This window comes from Felis catus, chromosome A3, assembly GCF_018350175.1.
Source record: "Felis catus isolate Fca126 chromosome A3, F.catus_Fca126_mat1.0, whole genome shotgun sequence".
NCBI classification, from domain to species: Eukaryota; Metazoa; Chordata; class Mammalia; order Carnivora; family Felidae; genus Felis; species Felis catus.
This window is the reverse complement of record NC_058370.1, coordinates 56,987,286-57,006,979: the sequence shown is the minus strand read 5'-3', so window position 1 is coordinate 57,006,979 and position 19,694 is coordinate 56,987,286. Positions and strand designations below refer to the sequence as shown.

General features: G+C 41.1%; 1 long non-coding RNA gene across 1 annotated transcript in view; it reads right to left on the bottom strand.

The window, feature by feature from the left end:
* The window catches only part of LOC123384414, a 33,221-nt gene extending 28,618 nt beyond the window's left edge, over positions 1–4,603 (bottom strand). Inside the window, exon 1 of the long non-coding RNA XR_006595464.1 lies at positions 4,428–4,603. This is a non-coding gene — a long non-coding RNA (uncharacterized LOC123384414). The remainder of the gene's footprint in view (positions 1–4,427) is intronic.
* Between the last annotated feature and the right edge of the window lie 15,091 nt (positions 4,604–19,694).

Here is a 19,694-nt window from a genome sequence, read left to right as displayed (position 1 = left end):
ATAAGCAGGTTGAGGATAATTAAAAATTGTTCTCAATTTCCTGCCCCCTCCCATTCGTATCCCTTCAGTTTTGAGGATTTCCTCACGCTCCTCCAAGCCCTTGTATTTATCCAGCTTAAAAATGGAAGTGAAAGCATTCTTGAGTTCTCAATCTTTTTTCCTCTGGCACTAGGCTCCTGTCTGTCTTTTCACGCATTTTTCATCTCCCATTAATATTTATCGAGCATCACAATATAGTGGGGACTGTATAGCAGGGAAAACCATACGAAACCACTTCAGCCACTGACGATGCAGAAAACATCTCCTCAGTAGCTCTTGACTTCTGTAATACCTTCCCTCTCTGCCTACTTAAAATCCACTTCCAACAGTCATTAAGCCTTAAGAGAAGCTTTATCACCTTGCCTGGAGCTTTGTGCCCCCCCCCCCCTTGGATTATTATTCACCATTAACTACTGTTCGTTTATTCCTTGCTGCCATGAATAGCATTTAGGGTTAAAAATCAAAATTGGGGCGCCTGGGTGGCTCAGTCGGTTGAGCGGCCGACTTCGGCTCAGGTCATGATCTCGCGGTCCGTGAGTTCGAGCCCCGCATCGGGCTCTGGGCTGACGGCTCGGAGCCTGGAGCCTGTTTCCGATTCTGTGTCTCCCTCTCTCTGACCTTCCCCCGTTCATGATCTGTCTCTCCCTGTCTCAAAAGTAAATAAATGTTAAAAAAAAAAACTTTAAAAAAAATCAAAATATGAATCCAGAGAAGAATCTACCTGTGGTTGTTACGAGTCATCACTCTGTTTCACGACCCTGGCCCATGACCAAATTGTACCATCGAAGAGGGTGTTGGTTTGTGAGGGATTCCTTCTTATTCTGCTCCCCGAATTAGTATTACATTGTTCTTTATCAAAATATTCGTTCGGTATATCCCTGTCTTCCTAATGTGCTGTGGGGTGAAGATTATGTAAAGCTGGGGAAGAGCTTTAGTCATAGTCCCGTAACCAAAGAAGTCTGGAGGGAGGGCACTGCCTTGGCCTCTGGGATTCAAGGACATCTTCACATTCTCAAGCATCCTTTGTGGACTTCCCACAGGCAGAGAGCTCTGTCTTGATTGTGTCCCTACGGCATTCACAGCACAGCTACTGGATGATGGCAGATACCTATAGGTCTTCCTAGCCAAGCTTTACTGGAGATTCACTGCAGGGGGGGACAGTAAGGAGGGAGAAATCTGGCCCTGCCTACCCCAAGATGTATTGTTCTCGGTCTTCCGAGTGGTCAGTGTAAATCTCTATGCCAGATACTATTTTCAGGAAGTCTCGTTAAACTGTCGGGAAAATTCCCCAGAGGAATAACCGGCATCTCAGTAAATGACATCTCATGGTAGTTTTCCGTATTTATTTTCCTACTGTTGAGACATGCAGATGAATCCATATTTGGAATTCTTTCTCATTTTCACGCCCTCAGGTAAATGGTAATTATTTTCTATTTGCTAGCAATGTACAGGGTAACGTTTTGAGCTCAACGTGGATGCCCCCCTTTCCTAAATGTTATCTGTGGCTTGAGCTGAACAGTTAGATATTTCACTATCAGATGAGGAGGTAATTAAAGTAATCTTTCATTACTCAGTTTTATTAAGGGCACCGTAAGTAGAGATTCTGGCTTTTAATGTATATTTTTAATTTTTTTGGTTTAGGTGGGTATAAGAAGGAAAAGAGGGTCAGTAAACAGACCGTTAGGTAAAATTGTCATGAAAAAATATGAAAAGGGATTTGTTTAGATAATGGCAAAAGTACATGTAGATGTAAAATGTAGGGTAAAGAAGTAGGGTGACCATATTTAAAATGGATCAAACTTTTTGGGGACACTCAACAATTTCCTAGAAGTTCTCTGTGAGAAGATGCTAGAAAGGGCTAGAAAGAATTCCTTCCAAATGGCTCTTTGGAATGGCTCTTCCATTCCAAATGGCTCTGAAAGGCTGGAGGTTCTCTGAGATGATTTATTGGTTGATTGATTTAAGATTTAGGTTGTGTTAGAGCTAATTATAAAATGGACCATTTTAGTGCCACAAATGAATTTATTTAAATGATTACCTGGGTGGGTGAGGCAAACAGAAAGGTGAGAGATGATGGCAAGTGATTGGTTTATTTATTTATTTTTCTACTTTCTAACAAGTTGAGGTTTTGTTTTTATGCGACCTCGATTTCTCTGGAGAATACATTGGAAACATATGGCAAAATTAATGTAAAGGAGCAACACAAGCCCTTACTGTGAGAAGAAATTGTAGCTTAGTGAACACAGAAAAGGAGAGTCTGCGACTCAGTACATCTCAAGCGGAACATTAATCTAGACTCTGTTTTAATGATATTAGGTCAATTACCACAAAGAAAAATTACATACTGTATGTGGCAAACATTTGGACTCCTCACAAACTTCCTTATTTATGGTTTTAACGTTGTTACGATGAATTAGGACTCTAGATAACAAAATTAAATCCGACTTCATATTCTACTAAAAGTTCTGTTGGACTCAGTGAAATCATAGAAGCAATACTAGGAGAAAAGACTCACTAGAAGTAAAGTTAAAATAGGAATGTTTGGAGAATACAGTCGAGTAACTTTCTACCGTGAATATAGAGTAGGAAGCTGGGAAAGAAGCCAGTTATTGTGCCAGTAGTTTTGAACTTTTAGGCCCAAATACTTCAAGTTCAGGATCCTGGACTTCAAACATGCTATTGAATTGTGATCACTGGATGGAACTTATATGACTCACTGAACATAGCTTCTTAGTTGCCCCTTAACAACTAAGGGGCAACTTAGTTGTGAATATCCCCTTGGTTGTGAACAAAGTTGTGAATATCCCCACCACCTCCAACCTTGTCCCAACTCCACCTCAGCTATCTTGTCTGTTAGGCGGTCAGGTGCGTGAAGCCCCGCGGAACAAGTTCTCACTGAGCTTCCGTCAGAGTTTGATGAGAGACATATGGTTACTATTCCAGTTTTACAGATGGGGATATGGAGGCTTAAGACGGTTGAGTATCATATTGGAAATCACATAGCTAGCAAAGTGGAAAGCTGCCCTTCATCCATGTTCGCCAATTCCAGAACTCTCATTCCTTTGCTATAGCCCTTTGCGATACATTCACTTCATACCGATGTGGGGCTGGAAGGGCAGCCTGGTGCTTTGGAGCACAGCAAATGTCAATGGCCCACATGGTGACTGAACCCATGACCTTGGGTTAGCACATGGCTAATGAACTAACTCAATCACAGAAGCATATTTTCCAGATTCTTCTCCTTTGTTTTTGTTTTTGTTTTTGTTTTTGTTTTTTTTTTGCAGCAGGGTATGCAAATCAGGTAGGGAAATCTATTAAGGCACACACATTGGACCATTTCAATCTTTTTTCTAGATCTTTCTAAAGACTTCAATTTGGTATATATATATAAGTTGGCATGGGCATATACTTGTGTTTGTACGCATGTATGTAACAACGTACGTGAGTACATGCAAAGACGACTATAGAGGTGAAATGTGGACCGCATCATAATTGTACATTGGTGCACATCCCTCTATGTATGTTCCCGTATAATTACCAAATGTGTGTGTGCTGTGTCTATGTATGCACATAATGACCAAGGCATCACTGATTTCGCATCTCACTTCGGGACTCTGATTATACTTGGAACTCTAACGGCACAAAGATGGGATACTTTCGAACGCGAAATTCACTGTTGCACATGGAGAATGAGAGCACAGTGCCTCTTGCGTGTCGCAAGCAAATGTGGGGAAATCTGAAGTTCCAGTCTCCTCTCTTCTTGAGCAACTTTGACGACCTCTGCCTAACGCTGACAAGAAATCCTTTGTGGAATAAAAATATTAAGAAGGTGTTATTTGGTTTCAGTCAGGCGCCTCGGTTTTATTTACATCGCCATCAAATTAAAACATGAACACAAGAGGGGGTTAGAAACAGCTGAGGCTGGGCCGGGCGTTTGTGATGGGGGTTGCCCAAAACAGGTGCCACCACCCACCCCCCCGGCCCCCCCCATCCTTCCAAGATCTGTAATTTTCATCACAGATGACAATTCTCATCACATCATGCTGCCGGAAATGGAAGACCATCACACGTCAAGGAGACAAGGGGAAGAGCCATTGTAACTACTCCTCTGTGATCTCCCCTGAAAAGGAATTGCTTTACCGTCGCCAAGAATTTCTGAATCCAAGTGAGAAAGAAAAAAAAAATAAAAAAATAAAAAAAAAATAAAAAAAAAACACGCTTGCCATGTTCTCAGTACCATTTGCCTTGACAGGAAAAACAACAGCATCTTGCCTCCTCAGCTTATCCCTCGTCAGTGAACTCTTCCCCAAACAAGACACTCCACATCAGCCATTTGGGACCCCTTCCATCAGTGTGCAATGAGCTCTATCCGCGCCGTTTGTACTCACTGCAAAGTGTGCGGGAGCCAAGAGCAAGGAGTTGGTAATCTGGGCACCCACAGTTGTGATGAGGCATCTTCAGTGTAATCGTCCAAATCAAATATTTGGCTGTGCTTCTTCGGATGCGCTATCTCATATTGTCACTGTGGAACTGGCAGGGGAGCGGCGCCCGAGGGAGACGGGGGTGGGGGCGGGGAGGAAGAAGGGGGCCCGGCTGCCCGGGCCCCCTTCCCCCGCCCCGCCCCCCCTCCGTCGCCCTTTGTTCGGCTCCCCGGCTCCGTGACTCCGTGGCAGGCTGCTGAGCCACTTGGACGGGGGCCAAATCCACATCAAGCTAACGAGGGGTGAGGTCGGGTTTTCCTCCGAGCCGCAAAGACTTTAAATAACAGCCCTCATGCTGCCAGTATATGCGCCCGCTCTATGACATCAGCCGCTTCTGTGCTGTTGCCCGGGATGGGGACACGGGGACATGCTTTGGAAGAGCACCTTCTAGGCCACGTGGCGTTTGTCACACACGTGATCTCCTTTGGTTGTGAAGACGACTCTAGAAGATGGGCGTCAGGATGGAGCTATGGGACGGCCTGTCACCCTCGTTGGGGGAGAAACCCTAAGGCCCACAGGGGGTTAACAGCCCGACAAAAAACTGGGAAGAGAGTCTAAGAGTCCCTGTCCATGGCCCCCGCCTGTGCTACTTCTCCATCTGCGGTGATCGCTCCTGGAGAAGAATGTGAAGTTTTAGGTGACATCCAGCCTCGTCGCACCACTGTGCCACCCTCTGTCACAAGTTTTTAAAATGGGAAAGCCCCTTGGGGCTCTTTAAAATCTGCCACAAAATATTTTTTTCTGTACATCTTTTCTGGTCGGGAGGGAAGATTGGTTATGTAAGCAGAGTTTCTCATTACTATTCCTGTGCCACTGACTTCCGTGATTCTGGTTGTGTCCAGCTTGAATGGACGGGGCTGACGAATTTGGTTTCCATGTCCCCATGGCTGTCACCTCGGTCCCTTGGTCCTCAATCACTCTGGGCTCTGTTTTGCTTGTACTCATGGGCCCATAGGCTCATCCAGAGAACCTAGGACCTCCTCCTGATCTTTAGCCCAGGGGCACATGGTTTTCAATCCACTGAGACACTTTCCTATTCGGCTCGCCTACCTGCAGTTCTCCTGTCCTTCGTCTTTCCATTGCTGGGCTTCACCCACCTGCTGGGACACAGTGCTGCTCTTCCTAGACCTCCTGATGCAATTTTTGCATTTTCCTGTGTATTTATTATCTAATGGTTTTGATGTGTCTTTCTGCCTACTGGTCCCCAGAAACTCACCAGGTCTACTCCTAGATGTTATCTACCTAAAAATCCATTGTTAATTTTTAGATTCAGCTGTCTCTCAAGACTCTTCTGTCTTAACGTAGGTACCCATACAGGCCAGTCCATACATGGCTCAGAATATAATGGAGAAAATAGATTCAGGTTACAACAGCTCTTGAAAGTAGATCGGATTGTTTAAAATTTATTTTTAATGTTTAGTTTTTGAAAGGGAGAGAGGGAGAGAGAGACAGAGTGAGAGCGGGGGAAGGGCCGACAGAGAGGGAGACACAGAATCCCAAGCAGGCTCCAGGCTCCAAGCTGTCAGCACAGAGCCCGACACGGGCCTGGAACCCACAGACTGGGGGATGATAACCTGAGCCAAAGTCAGATGCCCAACCTACTGAGCCTCCCAGGAGCCCCTAGATTAGGTTGTTTTAGATCTGATACAGTAAGACAAAGTAAACCATGGTATACCCTTAAGCAGGTAAATGAGCCAGGTAAGAGTGTTTAAAAACAATACTGTAGCCGTAATATGGAGAATAAATTGGAGAATAGAGCAAAATAGTAGACATCAATATAAAGTTATTTCAGACGGACTGAGGAAAATGGCGGACGGGATTGAGAAGGCAAGGGAAGGTGTATTTCCAAAAATGGAGTAAAAACAATTCATTTATTGCTTCATCACATATTCATTGAGTGATCCAACACACATTTAGTTCTATTTTTATGGATGAAAATGTACCCTCAAAATTCACATGCTGAAGTCCAACCAACCCCTAGTATCTCTGATGCGACCTTATTCAAAAACAGGGTCTTTACAGAGGTAATCAGTTAAGATGAGGTCATACTGAATAAGGTGATCCCTTAATCCAATACGATTGGTGTCCTTATAAAAAGGGGAAATTGAAGGGCTCCTGGGTGGCTCGGTGGGTTGAGCGTCCGACTCCGGCTCAGGTCACGATCTCGCGGTTCGTGACTTCGAGACCCACTGCGGGCTCTGCGCTGACAGTTCAGAGCCTGGAGCCTGCTTCAGATTCTGTGTCTCCTTCTCTCTCTGCCTGCTTGTGTGCTCTGTCTCTCTCAAAAATAAATAAATAAAAGCCTTTAAAAAATAAAAATTAAAAAAATAAAAAAATAAAAATAAATAAAATAAAATAAATAAAATAAAAATAAATATAAAAATAAATAAAATATTAAAATATTAAAAATAAATAAAAAATAAAAATAAATAAAAATAAAAATAAAAAAAATAAAAAAAAGGGAAAATTTGGACACAGACAGACACAATTAGAGGGAAGATGCCTCGGCAAGGCACGGGTAGAAGATGCTTATCTGCAAGCGAGGGAGAAAGGACTGGAACAGACTCTGCCCTACAACCCTCAGAAGAAACCAACCTTCCAATACCTTGACTTGAGACTTCCAGCCTCCAGAACTCCGGAACAATACATTTCCATTGTTTAAGCCACCCAGTTTGTGGATTTTGTTATAGCAGCCCTAGCAAATCAATACAAGATTGAACGTGACACTGCTAGATCCTAAGGACACAGCGAGGGCAGGAGGTGGTGGTGGAGGGCGGAGCATGTCTCCTGCTTTGAAAAACAACTTGAGCTATTATCAAGGCAAATCAGAATGTACAACGAGTGATATTACAGACACATGAAGCAGTATCGTCTGCGGATGTGAAAGAAGTTCCATTAAAGGAGTGGCATTTGATCTGGGTTTCAAAGGATGGGCAGGCATCTGTGACAGAGCGGAAGGGGCATTCCAAGTAGAGGTAAAGACAAGAAACCTACAAGAATGAGGGAAAATTAAGGACACAAGCGGGGTGGAGGGTTTGTGTGGCGGGAGAGAGTTAAGAGGTGAAGGTGGGTAAGTGTAGGCCAAAGGAAGGATAGTTCGGCTAAGGGGTTCAGATTTATATCCTGTAACTAGTTAGAAATAATCAACATTTGAAAATCAGGTCAGTGGGGTGAGCGATTCTGAGTTTTTTGGAGGCTAATCTTAATGGCAATGGTGGGAGGAAAGGGAAGAGACTGGCAGCGGAGGGCTCAGACAGGAGGCTCCTCGGGGGTGTCCAGGTGAGAGATTACCAGGTGAGGACAAAGGCAGTATCAGGAACGGATAGAAAGAGAAGGCAGGAAACCAGGTGCATCTGTGAGTGGAAGTAGCTTGAGCTGGAACTATGGATTATAGATGGTAAGGGATGGGGTGCCTGGGTGGCTCAGTCGGTTAATGGTCCACCTCTTGATTTCAGCTCAGGTCATGATCTCACGGTTCTTGGGATTGAGTTCCTCGTTGGGCTCTGTGTTGACAGTGCAGAGCCTGTGTGGGATTTTCTCTCTCCTTCTTTCTCTCTGTCCCTTCCCCTCCCCCTCTCCTGCTCTCTCTCTCTCAAAAATATATATACATATATACATAAGTGGTGACAGATGAGTTGAGGACAATATTACATTGCCCTGAAGTTGTAGGATTTAGCGCGGTACCTGGCAAACAGGAGAGACTCAATTTATGCTAATTATTTATGTGGTTCCTGGTCTCCCTAGGTAGGAACTGAACTATAAATATAAGAGATAGAATTTGTTTGGAGGAGGACTTGGAAGGCATGAGTTTGATTTGTGCCTTTACTCATTCAAAATGTACATGAGTGTCTGCTCTCTGCCAGAGATTGACAATGGGTAGGGCTTTTCTTTTAAAACAAAATAGATTATCAAGAATATTTTGAGAATCTGTAAAAAGCACATATTGCAATGCTAAGAATATTCTGACTTGTAGTTGACTCACAAAAACAGAGAAACAAACAAAAAATAGAAACAGATAATTTCCATACCACATAATGTATTCCAAAGCATTGAAAAGTTTTTTTTTTTTTTTCAAACGACTAAATTCATTTTTTTAAAAAAATGTCCAATTCAAATCTTGGATACTGAAACTTCACATAAATAGTACATATGCCAAAACAGCCCCTAAACCCAATGAAAAAGAAGAAAATCTCCAAAATAATTATAGACTAATCTTCTTGAGGAGAGATGTAAAAATTCTTGCCACCCAATTTTCAAATGCGAAAGGCTCCAACCCACCTTTCTCTTCTTGTCACAAGAGACAGGCTGTCGCTCTTAACTTCTGAAACCAGTTTCTCCACAGCAGCCCTGGATCCCATCCTTCATCAGGCTGAACCCCAAATCACTTGACCCCCCCTTCCTGTCTATTTCTTTCCTATGAATACTCAAATGTCTCCCATCCTGTAAGAGCCCTGCCCCCAGCTTCCCATCTCTGCATCCCTAATTTGCCCTCTCAAGCAGCCATACTTCCTGAAACTGTCCATTTGTCTACCGACACATTTTTCCTAACCAACTCTGCCTTCCTGCTCCATCCCCACACTTACCCCAGGGCAGTCTGTCTCCTGATCAACTTACGCTGCGAAACTGTGAAACCGTGTTTTTTGAGTATACCAGTGAAATGCGTGGGTTTGACACAAGAGCTATTCCCAACTTTGTCTCACTCAAACTTTTAATCACCTATGTCACCATTGACCACGGTCTTTTTTGGAAACAATTGCACCCTGTGTTGCTTTTCTTTAAATTTCTCCAGGTGTTCACGTGAACACCTCCTCTCGATCTTTTTCCTTCATCCAACACTCATGTCACTGGCTCCCAAGCTTTAATGTCAATAAAAATCACATTGGCCTCATCATAAGAGATCTTTATGCAGATTTAACAAGTATTGACTTGATCCAAGGTCAGGCAACCTCCCGAGCATCCCAAGCCCTGGTCTGTCCTCATTCCACCAGCTTTGCTGAAGATTTCATTTACTCCTGTGACTTTCATTCTATTCTGGATCTGACTCCCCAAACTCTGCCTCTATTCTACAACTATATACAGTTTTTGAAGCTGGTAGCCAGATATCTACAGAGTCCCCAACTTGAATATATAGATCTATATGGATTATAGGCCCCGCAGACTTTAGATGCCCCACACCAAACCCATGATGGTGTCTACTCAGCATGTATCTCTTTTATTACCCAAATGGAGGAGAACAGCTAATTGGCCAAGACAGACACCAGCGCTCCCTTCCTTAGTCCTCAGTCACCAAGTCCTCTTGAGTCACTTCCTAAGGAGCTCCTGAATTTACTTTCATCTGTTATCCTAAGGACCTGCTCTAGGTCTCTGTATTTCCAATGTCGTCAGCCTTTAATTCCTTTTCCACACCATGGCCAGAGTCATTGTCCCGAAATGTCTCCACGTCTCCCCTGTGCTGTAGGGGCCTCCCAATGTCCTTCAGGTTAAAGAAGACTTTTTAACAGGGCTTGTCCTATCCATGGACAGTCTCTGATGACCTCTGACATTGCACTTCCAGGTCTCCCACACCATATCCCCCATGTAATAATAAAGTTCTTTGGGTACTTTTTCCCCCCAGATATTCTATACTCATCCCATCTCAAAGATACAGCACAGGGCTCTTCTTTGTCTAGAGCAGTTTGTTCCAATGCATCCTTCAAAGCTTATCTTGGACTTCCATTCCTCTGGGAATTTTAAATAAAAATCTTGATTTTTTAGGCTGCCGGAACATTCTCCCCTTATATCCTATCTATCATTATCATAAAACCCGTTCCACCTTATTATAATTATTTATTTAACTCTCTGCAGATTGCAATCTCATTAATGGGGAGTTTCTTTGTGATTACTTACCACTACCCTGTTAGCATCTTGTGTCATACTTAGTTTGGTGGATAGTGAATAATTAATTGTTGGATAAATGCATAAATAACCACCTTGACAAATGGCATGTACATTTCTTTGTTTTCCCACGTAAAAAGACAAAATCGCATCGGAAGAAAGCCTATTGTCCTTTGTCCTATCTGGAATGTGGAAGGGATTCTTGGAGGTACAACCCACCACCTTGTGACCATGCTGATGAAAGTAAAAAAAAAAAAAAAAGCCAAAGCAAGAAGCAAGAAGGAGACAGAGTTGTGGCTGACGTCTCTAAGCAGCTTCTCAGCCACGGGGCCAAGGATTACTATATCTAGATCTGATGTTACTTGAAAATAGATAATTTCTTGCATAATTAATTAAGCCATTGTTGGTTGACTTTCTGTTATTTGCTGTTGTAAATATTGCCAACTTTCGCCCTCTTTAATCCAAATCATGGATATAAAAGTTGAATAATAAAGACTATGACTTTTAAACAAAATATTAATTGCACTCAGAGTATCACATAGCCTAGTGCAGGCAAACTTTTTCTATAAAGAACTAGAAGTAAATATTTCAGACTTTGCAAACTACATGATCTGTTGCAACGACTTAGCTCTGCTGTTGTAAGAAAAAATGGTCATACACTGAAGGTGTGGTTATGTTTCAATAAAATTGTATTTACAAAAGCAGGTGGCAAAACAGATTTAGCCCATGAGCTGCAGGTCCCAATCCCTGATATAAACTGATGTTATTTAATTCTTCAGAGTCATTGGAAGCTTTCTTCAAATAAATATAAAGTAGCACCAAAAATACTATGTACTGAGTTTCTCTAGTTAAAATAACATACACTAATCCTTTTGATTTATTACAGTTAAATATTAATTAATATTTCTATCATTTTCCAAATAAAGCAAGGGTCTTAGCCCTTTAAATTCCATTACCCTTCTCCCGTTGTGCTATTTTCATGAATTTTAAATCTACGTATATTTAAACTCCACAAGATCTTGTTATTGTTATTATTCAGTTAAGAATCTTATAGATTTACCAAAATGTCTACCCTTTTGTTTGTTTATTCTTTCTTTCATTCCTTTTTCCACATAGGTTCATTATCCTTCTGACTGAAACAAATCACTTTAGTATCACTTTTTGTGTGGGTTTGCCAATATGATATCTGTTCTCACTTGTCTGAAAATATCCTCTCTCAGTTTTGAAGGACAATTTTGCCGGGTATAGAATTCTAGTTAAGTGTGCTTTTTGAATATGTGACTTGAAATCTCTCACTAGGCAGTAACTGCAAGTATGACTTCTAGCTCATTCTCTCCTCTCCTTTTGCAACTCCAATAACACACATATTAGACATTTCAACATAACCTGTATATAACTTTATGCATTTTCATTATTTTCTTGTCTTTATCTTTTTTTTTTCTCTGTGCATTACTCTGTTTCTTACTGAATTGTCTTCTAGTCCATTAATCCTCACTTCAGCTTCATAATTCTATTATTCAACTCATTCATTAATGTCCTAATTTTATTCATTATATATGTTTTTATGGTTTTAGGGTTTAAGATGCTTTTCGTCTTTAAAATTTTTTAAATTCTTTTTTGAGCATATGAATCAGAGTTACGTAAATGTTTGTCTGTTAACTGTAACAGGTGTGCCTGTTTCCTCTGTTTTTTTGTTTTGTTTTGTTTTTGTTTGTTTGGTTTTTTTTTTAGTTTTTTAGTTTTAATTTTACAAACTTTAATATCTTGTTTGTTGGTAGGTCTTGGACTGGTCTGAAAAATTCTCTTCTAATCCAAGGGTTGAAGGGGTTCACTATTGTGCCACACTGGTAAACAATTATGGAAACTTTAAGATCAAAAGATACAGAGGAGTCCACTGTTAACTGTATCAAGTTGGTGTACAATTTAGGAAACGTTTTCATTCCCGGGAAGACTCAGACTTAGGGGCTCATGGCTAATGAATCAATGGTTTTCTGTGCATCTACTATGGCTAACCAGGGCATAAGGCTTGGTGAACACAGACTGGACTGGGTTTCAGCTCCTACTCATTCTTTCAGTGAGGTGCTTTGTGTAGGGTGCAACCTTAACAGGTTTTCATTGGGTCCCACATGCAGATTATCATACAATCAATCTGAGCCACAAAATATACAGGGACTCCAGAAATGTATCAAACCTGTCTTGAGAAGATGAGGTTTGGATCTACTTAGTCTAGAAGGTTCTTAGTTTTTTATATACTTACAAAGTATCTTATACTTTCATATTACAAATATACTTTCAGTCATCAGTTACATATAGCACCAAGAGCTTTTCCCAACAAGTGCCCTCCTTAAAGCCCATCACCCATTTCCTCCTCACCCCCACCCCCATCAACCCTGTTTGTTCTCTGTATTTAAGAGTCTCTTATAGTTTGTCTCCCTCTCTGTTTTTATCTTATTTTTCCTTCCCTTCCCCTATGATCATTTGTTAAGTTTCTCAAATTTCACATGTGAGTGAAATCATGTGATATCTCTCTTTCTCTGACTGACTTGTTTCGCTTAGTCTAATACCCTCTAGTTCCAAGCAAGTTGTTGCTAATGGCAAGGTTTCATTCTTTCTCATTGCCTAGTGGTATTCCATTGTATATATAAACCACATTGTCCTTATCCATTCATCAGTTGACAGATATTTGGGCTCTTTCCATAATTTGGCTATTGTTGGGGTGCATGCGCCCCTTTGAATCAGCACTCCTGTATCCTTTGGATGAATTCTTTGTAGTGCAATTGCTGGGTCATAGGGTAATTCTATTTTTAAATTTTTGAGGAACCTGCACTCTATTTTCCAGAGTTGCTGCACCAGTTTGCATTCCCACCAACATGCAAGAGTGTTCCCCTTTCTCCACATCCTTGCCAACATCTTTTACATTTATTTTTGAGAGAGAAATAGAGAAAGGGCATGAGAATGAGGGAGGGGCAGAAATACAGAGAGACAGAGGATCTGAGCTGGCTCTTCACTGACAGCAGTGAGCCCAATGAAGGGCTTGAACTCACAAACCCTGAGATCAGGACCTGAGCCAAAGTTGAACGCTTAATGGACTGAACCACCCAGGTGCCCCATAAAGATATATTTTTAAACGTGATGTTAAATTTTGTGATATAACTAAAGATGTAAAAAAAAGTACATTTAAATACTCTAATGTGTTATCAAAAGTACACATAAAACATTTCCAGAAATGTTAGTTGGGGAAATTTTGTATAGGCACAGGTAGTTAATATCAAAAGCCTCTGCCAATTTCTTCCATTCATAGGATAGTCTTTTTTTGAGCAAATAAATAACACTCCTAAAAAGACAATTATGACAAAAATGACAATTATATAGGAAGGAGAAAATTACCGGAGCAGTTTTGTGGACTGCATCCAGTTGCAAGAACCCATTTATTGAAGCTGGATATAAAGCCTGTGCAGTGAGCCTTTTAGACAGTTTCTAAAAGGAAATAATAAATAACCAATAGGAGCGGAAATGATTCTTTAAAGACTATCCCAACTTCCTGATGGGTGTCTCTTACATATTTATATGCTATATTAATATATTTATTCATATTTTTTCTTTGATAATTCAGCATTTGGAGTTAAGATGTACCGTCAGAATATCGAACTCTAAGAGATCCTAAGAAAAAAATCATCTGAGGTCAAGAGGCGGACAGTTTTCACACTCACCAAGGACTTCCTTCAAATAGTTATTTCCTCCCCTTTCTTGTCACCTTTCAGAATTGCAAAGGGTCAATTTTGAGGTCCGTTTAATCAAAACTGTTTAAACGAATAGGTTCTTACCATAATTTTTCAAAAGAGCTATTTCAGAGGCAGTCTGTAAGAAGACGCAAGGATTGACCTTTGTGCTGCTGTTAAACGAATAATTGGGGGACAGTTCTGAGCTTCTCACATCTAAGTGCAACGTGACATATTCCGTTTTGAAATTTAACTCACATGCGAACTCCTTCATGAAGCCTTCGCGGATTCTCCTATTGCCTTAAAATGCCCTCCAGCACTTTCTTTTCACCTTGCCTTTTGAAACTTACTGTTTTGCTCTGCTACTTATTTGTCCACCTGTTGGTTGACACCTTCATAGGTGAAGTCATAATTTTATATGCTTTCTATTTTGAATAAAGTTATTCATGGTATTCTTATTTGTCGGGATAGGCTAGGTCATGCTTAAGTTAAAAATCATCTCACAGATCCCAGTTTTTCAACCGCAACAGATACTTTTTTTTACCCATACCTCTTGTCTGGCATGAGCAGAAGGGCACATTCAGCGATGTAGACTGAAAGTTTCTACAATTTTCTAGCTTCATCGTCTCGAAAATGAGGCTTCCTCAGCTGCCATGGCAGAAGAGGCATCTGGGGAGTCCCTTGCCAGTTTATAGAGACTTTCTCTTGCAAGTGATGCATGTTGCTTCTGCGCACAGCCCAATGGCCAGAAGTAGTCAGAAGCCTTCCTGGCGTATGCGAGAAATGCACGTGAGTAACTGGAGTATTTAATGAGCGTCGCGGTCACTGTCTAAACCACCTACTTACCTCCCATCCAAGTACTAACCAGGCCCGACCCTGCTTAGCTTCCGAGATCAGACGAGATCGGGCGCGTTCAGGGGGTGTGGCCGTAGACAACCACCTACTTACCTCAACGCGGCTCTATTTCTCTCATGGGAACGCAGACCCAGAAATTCACTGAAACCCACTTTACCTCAGAGACTAAGACAATTGACTTGATGAAGAGAATGGTGCAAAACTGGAGGAAAGTAGCCACAGGAGCTGTCAAAATAGTCCTTGCCATTTTCCAAGGGGAATCTACTCTCTCTCTGAGCGACAGGGAACAGCAAGGATCTACCAAAACCCGAAGTTGTAATAGGAGAGTGAACTGCGATTTCTTCCTCAGTTGTCATGTGGCATTCTCCCTGTGGGTTTCTGTCTTAACGTGGAATTATCCTTTTCTTGTGAGGATACTGGATCAGAGCCCATGCCAATCAACTCATTTTAACTTCGACAAATAAGATTGCCTTCACAGGTGCTGGGGGGTGGTTAGGGCTTCAACATACCTTTTTGGGGCACACAATTCAACCTGTAGCAGTATATATAAGATATATATCTATTATTGAATATTATAATGTATTTATAAACATTTCTTAAGTTTATTAATTTATTTATTTTGAGAGAGCGAGCTGGTGGGGGAGTGGCAGAGAGAGAGGGAATGAGAGAGAATCCCAAGCAGACTCTGCACGAACAGTGCAGAGAGCCTGATGTAGGGCTTGAACCCATGAACTTGAAATTGTGACCTGAGCCGAAATCAAGACTCAGATGCTAAACCGACTGAGCCACCCAAGTGCCCCTTCTGATACTTTTTTATTAACATATATTATATATTAGAACTATATATTTGCAACATATATATAACATAAATGTGCCAACAAGCAGCAATGAAAGTAATGATACAAACAAACAAAATTCATAAAAGCCTGAATGTCTATCAATAGAAGACTAGTGAGATAAATTATGGCGTTATACATACTGAGAATATTATGCAACTGTTTAAGCAAATGAAGTTAAATCACCATATATTTCATTAGAAACATATCCATGACATTTCAAATGAGAAAAAAAAAAGTTAAAAACGATATGGAAAATATAGAACTTCCAGCTTCATCTTGGCAATGTGGGAAAGCTGAAAATAGCCCACATCTATTATTTGAAAAAATTGGACACAATGTAAATGGAAAGGCTTGTCTTAAACCCATCAGAGAATTGACGTTTCGGGACACACCAGTAACAGGAAATCTGGAGAACAACAGGTACTTGCCGACGCACATAAGGCTTAAGTTAGCAATCATCCCACAGATGGGACGCCTGGGTGGCTCGGTTCCTTGGGCATCCTGAGCTGCAGCTCAGGTCATGATCTCGTGGCCCCCGGTTCGGGCCCCGCGTGGGGCTCTGTGCAGACAGCTCAGAGCCTGGCACCTGCTTCGGATTCTGTGTCTCCCTCTCCCTCTGCCCCTCTTCCATTAACACTCCATCTCTCTCTCTCTCTCTCTCTCTCTCTCTCTCTCTCTCTCTCTGTCTCAAAAATAAATAAACATTAAAAAATTAAAAAAAAAAAGAAATCATCGCACAGATCCCAGTTTTTTAACTATAACAAATACTTTTTTCACCTATACTGCCAACAGCCCGTTAATCTGAGGCAGACCCTGCGGGACACGTTGAGTCAGTAAGAAGATTCAATGGAAATTTCTTCATGAAATATGACAGACTGGGTGTAGCTGGTGTGAGAGTGTGCACGGAGGTGTGGTCACAGACATAGGGAGTATCGTACACTTTTGCGGGCTTGCTTTCTTTTTGCGAACCCACTGGGTCCTGCAGAAGGAGAAAGAGTAACAATACTTGTTGTCTTGTAGTAACGCTGGAAACTCAGTGAATCATGGAGACGGAGCTGCTGTGGGGACTTATTCCTAGGGGAGAGGAGGAGCGCATGCTTGTCCCAGCATCACAGGCAGGGACACTTGCGAAGGCCACACCCCCGGGAAGGAGGCTCCGAGTGCCCATCTCATTATGAACTCCAGCAGAACCTAAAGGAACACACCTCTCTCCCATCCTCCAATACCAGGCTAACAGGCATGACAGAAGTGGCAGGAGAATGCGGCCGGGACAGCTAAAGAGACAAACTCTCTGGGGAGCATCGCACTGGGGGCCCGAGGGCATTTGGGGAAGAGCCTCTGGGCAACGATGTCTAGCAAAGCAGCCTCTTAGAAACCCCCACGGTCATCGTAACTAGACTCAAACATGACCGAGATGTTAGGGATATCACGCAGAAAATTTAAAGTAACTGTAAACGATGTGTTGAAATCTCTCATGAAAAAGGTCGACAACATGTAAGATCAGATAGGCAATTTAGTCAGAGATTGAAACTATAGAAGTATAGAAAAATGGTCAGTGTAAACACAGTAATAAAGAATGCCTTTGAAAAGCCCATCGGTATACTCGACATGGCTGAAGGAAGACACGGGTGAACTTGTAGGTATGTCAACAGATATTGCACAATCTGAAACTCAAAAGGAATAAACACCGGGGACATTTAAGAATAGGGTATCCAAGAGCTGTGAGACAATCTCATATGGATGAAAAGATTCTGTGGGGCTGCAGAGAAAATGTTTTTATGTTTCTGCACAGTTAGAGCTTACTAAGCAAGTTTTCAAACTTGAGATCTGAAACTTGGAATCTGGCCTAACAGACAAGTCTTAGAAGTTAATTTATGACTGAATAAACCTACCTTCCTGGAATATTGACATTCCATTGGTGTTGGTAGTGGGGGAGACCCAAGAACGTGGTGATATTTCTGAGTTGTAGGGCTGGAGACACTGATCTTATCTTTCTTTTGATGAGTTATTTTACATTCTATAGAGTTACAGTAAGAACCTAGGATCCTTTCTACTGTGTTTCCAAATATGATCTTAACATTGCTTTAAGGAGAAACAGTGTATTTATATAGCCTTAAAATATTACTGTCGAATATATATTAATTACTGTGATGTTATTAACATATACCCACAGATTCTTTGAAATTTTTCCCTGCAGGAGGAGGAACTTCATTTCTCTTTTCTTGAGTGTAGGTTGGACTTAGTAATTCACTTTTAATGAATTGAGTTTGAAAAGGTAAAACCAGTAACTACAGCGGGGAAATCTGGCAGACAGAACCTTAACCAAGCTATCAAAGTTGACATCACAAGTAATAAAGCATATTTATACCAAATATTCCCTGATATGATACACTGAATAGGGCACTTCACCTTTATAATGTTCTTCCCCCAAATCCATAAACTAGCCTAAATATGAGAAAACATCAAACAAGCTCAAATTGAGAGTCATTCTACAAAATAAGTGATGTACATTCTTCAAAAGTGTCAAGGTCATGGAAGACAAGGAAAGACGGAGAAATTATTACAGATATGAGGAGACCAAAGAAAGCAAATGCAATGTGTGATCTTGGATTAACCCAGCAGTAGGAAAAGGAGATAGTGAAAAAAACCTGTAAAAAATCAAATTATGTCTATAGTTCAGTTAACGTTCTTAGTTTAGATAGGTATGTCACAATCATGTAGGAAGTTTAGCATTAGGGGACCTGGATAACGAACATTTGAAACCTCTCTGTGACACCTTTGCAACACATGTGTCAATCAAAAAAAAAATAATTTCAGAGCACCTGGGTGGCTCAGTTAGTCGAGTGTCTGACTCTTGCTTTTGGCTGAGGTCATGATCCCAGGGTGGTGGGTTCGAGCATTGCATTGGGCTCTGCACTGAGTGAGGAGTCTGCTTAAGATTCTCTCTCTCTCTCTCTCTCTCTCTCTCTTTCTCTCTCTCCCAATCCCGCTGCACCTCTCGCCCACTCACATGTACTCTCTCTCTAAACTGAAAAAAAAATGAAAAAATTGAAAAAATATGTATAGCATTATCTCTTTAGGATCTTTTTAAACGTTTATTTTTGAGACACACACACACACACACACACACAGAGTGCGAGTGGGGGAAGGGCAGAGAGAGGAAGACACCGAATCCAAAGCAGGCTCCAGACTCTGAGCTGTCAGCACAGAACCCAACATGGGGCTCAAACTCCTGTATTGTGAGATCATGACCTGAGCCGAAGTTGGAGATTTAACCAACTGAGCCACCCAGGTGCCCCTAGCATAATCTCTTTCAAAAGATAAACCAACAGTGGAAAACATGTGTATATTTCTGTAGGCACAGACAACGAGGTACTAGGATACATATGGAAGCATATAAACATCTCTATATTGTTTGACTTGTACTAGTAACATAAATGTCTCTTCTATGAATAACATCCAAAAGTCTTCTGCATTTTTAATCTAAACTCTATTAAGAAAAAAATGCAAACATAATAGTTTATTGGGTGAAAATCACTGCATTAGAGTTAGATTTGGGACATCCGAACTCCATCGCTTCCTGAAACTTTGACACATTTCTTAAAAAACCCCAAGTTTTATTGCTTATATGATCATAAGAATGGCACATTTCTCATTTAATATTTACATATTTTCTCTTCAGTTTACAATTACATCACCAAGAATTCTCATGAATAATATTCCGAAAAATAACACTTACGTAATCCTAACATTGCAAATGTGGTTTATTGGGTTTCATGTTTTAGGCCTAACTACTAGACAAAGCTCAAATGACTTAATAGTAATAATTTAAAATAATAATAATAATAGTAATAATAACCCAGAATATAATTATAGAAATAGAAAAG